The sequence below is a fragment of the Trifolium pratense genome, linkage group LG7, assembly GCF_020283565.1.
Source record: "Trifolium pratense cultivar HEN17-A07 linkage group LG7, ARS_RC_1.1, whole genome shotgun sequence".
NCBI lineage: Eukaryota > Viridiplantae > Streptophyta > Magnoliopsida > Fabales > Fabaceae > Trifolium > Trifolium pratense.
In genome coordinates this window covers 23,632,956-23,639,562 of record NC_060065.1, presented here as the reverse complement: position 1 = coordinate 23,639,562, position 6,607 = coordinate 23,632,956, and positions in this window count along the sequence as shown.

Sequence of the window (6,607 nt, the reverse complement as noted above, 5' to 3'; positions counted from 1 at the left end):
GCTTTCCACAGAATCAAACCCCACTAAATTTGGAGTTACAAAGAGAGATTAATTACCGTTTTAGTGAAGGTCGGTCCAATTACTAATTTTGCAGAAATCCACTTATGACCTTCAAATTCAACATCGTCTACCAAACACATCGTAACTCCAAATTTGACGGAATTTAAATGAAAACAAGGGTAATTTCGTTAGCTTTCCGGACATGTAAATAATATTGAAAAATGAGCTACAGGGTGAGAGACATGACAAAAATACCAGTAGTAGTAGTTCCATACAATAATTGATTTGGACAGACCTTCACTAAAATGATAATTAATCTCTCTCTGTAACTCCAAATTTAGTGGAGTTTAATTCTATGGAAAACTAACTCTATTTCGGTCATTTCGGTACCAGTTTGGTGAATTATGGATCCAAATGGAATTCTGTGCGAAGTTTTGAAGTTAGAGATTAATTACCGTTTTTGTGAAGGTATGTCCCCCAAAATTCTGCACAAAATCTGCTTTCGAGTCACAACTTCAAAGCCTCGCACACAACTCAATTTGGATCAATAATTCACCAAACGGATACTGAAATGACCATAATCGAGTTAGCTTTCCACAGAATCAAACCCCACTAAATTTGGAGTTACAAAGAGAGATTAATTACCGTTTTAGTGAAGGTCGGTCCAATTACTAATTTTGCAGAAATCCACTTATGACCTTCAAATTCAACATCGTCTACCAAACACATCGTAACTCCAAATTTGACGGAATTTAAATGAAAACAAGGGTAATTTCGTTAGCTTTCCGGACATGTAAATAATATTGAAAAATGAGCTACAGGGTGAGAGACATGACAAAAATACCAGTAGTAGTAGTTCCATACAATAATTGATTTGGACAGACCTTCACTAAAATGATAATTAATCTCTCTCTGTAACTCCAAATTTAGTGGAGTTTAATTCTATGGAAAACTAACTCTATTTCGGTCATTTCGGTACCAGTTTGGTGAATTATGGATCCAAATGGAATTCTGTGCGAAGTTTTGAAGTTAGAGATTAATTACCGTTTTTGTGAAGGTATGTCCCCCAAAATTCTGCACAAAATCTGCTTTCGAGTCACAACTTCAAAGCCTCGCACACAACTCAATTTGGATCAATAATTCACCAAACGGATACTGAAATGACCATAATCGAGTTAGCTTTCCACAGAATCAAACCCCACTAAATTTGGAGTTACAAAGAGAGATTAATTACCGTTTTAGTGAAGGTCGGTCCAATTACTAATTTTGCAGAAATCCACTTATGACCTTCAAATTCAACATCGTCTACCAAACACATCGTAACTCCAAATTTGACGGAATTTAAATGAAAACAAGGGTAATTTCGTTAGCTTTCCGGACATGTAAATAATATTGAAAAATGAGCTACAGGGTGAGAGACATGACAAAAATACCAGTAGTAGTAGTTCCATACAATAATTGATTTGGACAGACCTTCACTAAAATGATAATTAATCTCTCTCTGTAACTCCAAATTTAGTGGAGTTTAATTCTATGGAAAACTAACTCTATTTCGGTCATTTCGGTACCAGTTTGGTGAATTATGGATCCAAATGGAATTCTGTGCGAAGTTTTGAAGTTAGAGATTAATTACCGTTTTTGTGAAGGTATGTCCCCCAAAATTCTGCACAAAATCTGCTTTCGAGTCACAACTTCAAAGCCTCGCACACAACTCAATTTGGATCAATAATTCACCAAACGGATACTGAAATGACCATAATCGAGTTAGCTTTCCACAGAATCAAACCCCACTAAATTTGGAGTTACAAAGAGAGATTAATTACCGTTTTAGTGAAGGTCGGTCCAATTACTAATTTTGCAGAAATCCACTTATGACCTTCAAATTCAACATCGTCTACCAAACACATCGTAACTCCAAATTTGACGGAATTTAAATGAAAACAAGGGTAATTTCGTTAGCTTTCCGGACATGTAAATAATATTGAAAAATGAGCTACAGGGTGAGAGACATGACAAAAATACCAGTAGTAGTAGTTCCATACAATAATTGATTTGGACAGACCTTCACTAAAATGATAATTAATCTCTCTCTGTAACTCCAAATTTAGTGGAGTTTAATTCTATGGAAAACTAACTCTATTTCGGTCATTTCGGTACCAGTTTGGTGAATTATGGATCCAAATGGAATTCTGTGCGAAGTTTTGAAGTTAGAGATTAATTACCGTTTTTGTGAAGGTATGTCCCCCAAAATTCTGCACAAAATCTGCTTTCGAGTCACAACTTCAAAGCCTCGCACACAACTCAATTTGGATCAATAATTCACCAAACGGATACTGAAATGACCATAATCGAGTTAGCTTTCCACAGAATCAAACCCAACTAAATTTGGAGTTACAAAGAGAGATTAATTACCGTTTTAGTGAAGGTCGGTCCAATTACTAATTTTGCAGAAATCCACTTATGACCTTCAAATTCAACATCGTCTACCAAACACATCGTAACTCCAAATTTGACGGAATTTAAATGAAAACAAGGGTAATTTCGTTAGCTTTCCGGACATGTAAATAATATTGAAAAATGAGCTACAGGGTGAGAGACATGACAAAAATACCAGTAGTAGTAGTTCCATACAATAATTGATTTGGACAGACCTTCACTAAAATGATAATTAATCTCTCTCTGTAACTCCAAATTTAGTGGAGTTTAATTCTATGGAAAACTAACTCTATTTCGGTCATTTCGGTACCAGTTTGGTGAATTATGGATCCAAATGGAATTCTGTGCGAAGTTTTGAAGTTAGAGATTAATTACCGTTTTTGTGAAGGTATGTCCCCCAAAATTCTGCACAAAATCTGCTTTCGAGTCACAACTTCAAAGCCTCGCACACAACTCAATTTGGATCAATAATTCACCAAACGGATACTGAAATGACCATAATCGAGTTAGCTTTCCACAGAATCAAACCCCACTAAATTTGGAGTTACAAAGAGAGATTAATTACCGTTTTAGTGAAGGTCGGTCCAATTACTAATTTTGCAGAAATCCACTTATGACCTTCAAATTCAACATCGTCTACCAAACACATCGTAACTCCAAATTTGACGGAATTTAAATGAAAACAAGGGTAATTTCGTTAGCTTTCCGGACATGTAAATAATATTGAAAAATGAGCTACAGGGTGAGAGACATGACAAAAATACCAGTAGTAGTAGTTCCATACAATAATTGATTTGGACAGACCTTCACTAAAATGATAATTAATCTCTCTCTGTAACTCCAAATTTAGTGGAGTTTAATTCTATGGAAAACTAACTCTATTTCGGTCATTTCGGTACCAGTTTGGTGAATTATGGATCCAAATGGAATTCTGTGCGAAGTTTTGAAGTTAGAGATTAATTACCGTTTTTGTGAAGGTATGTCCCCCAAAATTCTGCACAAAATCTGCTTTCGAGTCACAACTTCAAAGCCTCGCACACAACTCAATTTGGATCAATAATTCACCAAACGGATACTGAAATGACCATAATCGAGTTAGCTTTCCACAGAATCAAACCCCACTAAATTTGGAGTTACAAAGAGAGATTAATTACCGTTTTAGTGAAGGTCGGTCCAATTACTAATTTTGCAGAAATCCACTTATGACCTTCAAATTCAACATCGTCTACCAAACACATCGTAACTCCAAATTTGACGGAATTTAAATGAAAACAAGGGTAATTTCGTTAGCTTTCCGGACATGTAAATAATATTGAAAAATGAGCTACAGGGTGAGAGACATGACAAAAATACCTAGTAGTAGTAGTTCCATACAATAATTGATTTGGACAGACCTTCACTAAAATGATAATTAATCTCTCTCTGTAACTCCAAATTTAGTGGAGTTTAATTCTATGGAAAACTAACTCTATTTCGGTCATTTCGGTACCAGTTTGGTGAATTATGGATCCAAATGGAATTCTGTGCGAAGTTTTGAAGTTAGAGATTAATTACCGTTTTTGTGAAGGTATGTCCCCCAAAATTCTGCACAAAATCTGCTTTCGAGTCACAACTTCAAAGCCTCGCACACAACTCAATTTGGATCAATAATTCACCAAACGGATACTGAAATGACCATAATCGAGTTAGCTTTCCACAGAATCAAACCCCACTAAATTTGGAGTTACAAAGAGAGATTAATTACCGTTTTAGTGAAGGTCGGTCCAATTACTAATTTTGCAGAAATCCACTTATGACCTTCAAATTCAACATCGTCTACCAAACACATCGTAACTCCAAATTTGACGGAATTTAAATGAAAACAAGGGTAATTTCGTTAGCTTTCCGGACATGTAAATAATATTGAAAAATGAGCTACAGGGTGAGAGACATGACAAAAATACCAGTAGTAGTAGTTCCATACAATAATTGATTTGGACAGACCTTCACTAAAATGATAATTAATCTCTCTCTGTAACTCCAAATTTAGTGGAGTTTAATTCTATGGAAAACTAACTCTATTTCGGTCATTTCGGTACCAGTTTGGTGAATTATGGATCCAAATGGAATTCTGTGCGAAGTTTTGAAGTTAGAGATTAATTACCGTTTTTGTGAAGGTATGTCCCCCAAAATTCTGCACAAAATCTGCTTTCGAGTCACAACTTCAAAGCCTCGCACACAACTCAATTTGGATCAATAATTCACCAAACGGATACTGAAATGACCATAATCGAGTTAGCTTTCCACAGAATCAAACCCCACTAAATTTGGAGTTACAAAGAGAGATTAATTACCGTTTTAGTGAAGGTCGGTCCAATTACTAATTTTGCAGAAATCCACTTATGACCTTCAAATTCAACATCGTCTACCAAACACATCGTAACTCCAAATTTGACGGAATTTAAATGAAAACAAGGGTAATTTCGTTAGCTTTCCGGACATGTAAATAATATTGAAAAATGAGCTACAGGGTGAGAGACATGACAAAAATACCAGTAGTAGTAGTTCCATACAATAATTGATTTGGACAGACCTTCACTAAAATGATAATTAATCTCTCTCTGTAACTCCAAATTTAGTGGAGTTTAATTCTATGGAAAACTAACTCTATTTCGGTCATTTCGGTACCAGTTTGGTGAATTATGGATCCAAATGGAATTCTGTGCGAAGTTTTGAAGTTAGAGATTAATTACCGTTTTTGTGAAGGTATGTCCCCCAAAATTCTGCACAAAATCTGCTTTCGAGTCACAACTTCAAAGCCTCGCACACAACTCAATTTGGATCAATAATTCACCAAACGGATACTGAAATGACCATAATCGAGTTAGCTTTCCACAGAATCAAACCCCACTAAATTTGGAGTTACAAAGAGAGATTAATTACCGTTTTAGTGAAGGTCGGTCCAATTACTAATTTTGCAGAAATCCACTTATGACCTTCAAATTCAACATCGTCTACCAAACACATCGTAACTCCAAATTTGACGGAATTTAAATGAAAACAAGGGTAATTTCGTTAGCTTTCCGGACATGTAAATAATATTGAAAAATGAGCTACAGGGTGAGAGACATGACAAAAATACTAGTAGTAGTAGTTCCATACAATAATTGATTTGGACAGACCTTCACTAAAATGATAATTAATCTCTCTCTGTAACTCCAAATTTAGTGGAGTTTAATTCTATGGAAAACTAACTCTATTTCGGTCATTTCGGTACCAGTTTGGTGAATTATGGATCCAAATGGAATTCTGTGCGAAGTTTTGAAGTTAGAGATTAATTACCGTTTTTGTGAAGGTATGTCCCCCAAAATTCTGCACAAAATCTGCTTTCGAGTCACAACTTCAAAGCCTCGCACACAACTCAATTTGGATCAATAATTCACCAAACGGATACTGAAATGACCATAATCGAGTTAGCTTTCCACAGAATCAAACCCCACTAAATTTGGAGTTACAAAGAGAGATTAATTACCGTTTTAGTGAAGGTCGGTCCAATTACTAATTTTGCAGAAATCCACTTATGACCTTCAAATTCAACATCGTCTACCAAACACATCGTAACTCCAAATTTGACGGAATTTAAATGAAAACAAGGGTAATTTCGTTAGCTTTCCGGACATGTAAATAATATTGAAAAATGAGCTACAGGGTGAGAGACATGACAAAAATACCAGTAGTAGAAGTTCCATACAATAATTGATTTGGACAGACCTTCACTAAAATGATAATTAATCTCTCTCTGTAACTCCAAATTTAGTGGAGTTTAATTCTATGGAAAACTAACTCTATTTCGGTCATTTCGGTACCAGTTTGGTGAATTATGGATCCAAATGGAATTCTGTGCGAAGTTTTGAAGTTAGAGATTAATTACCGTTTTTGTGAAGGTATGTCCCCCAAAATTCTGCACAAAATCTGCTTTCGAGTCACAACTTCAAAGCCTCGCACACAACTCAATTTGGATCAATAATTCACCAAACGGATACTGAAATGACCATAATCGAGTTAGCTTTCCACAGAATCAAACCCAACTAAATTTGGAGTTACAAAGAGAGATTAATTACCGTTTTAGTGAAGGTCGGTCCAATTACTAATTTTGCAGAAATCCACTTATGACCTTCAAATTCAACATCGT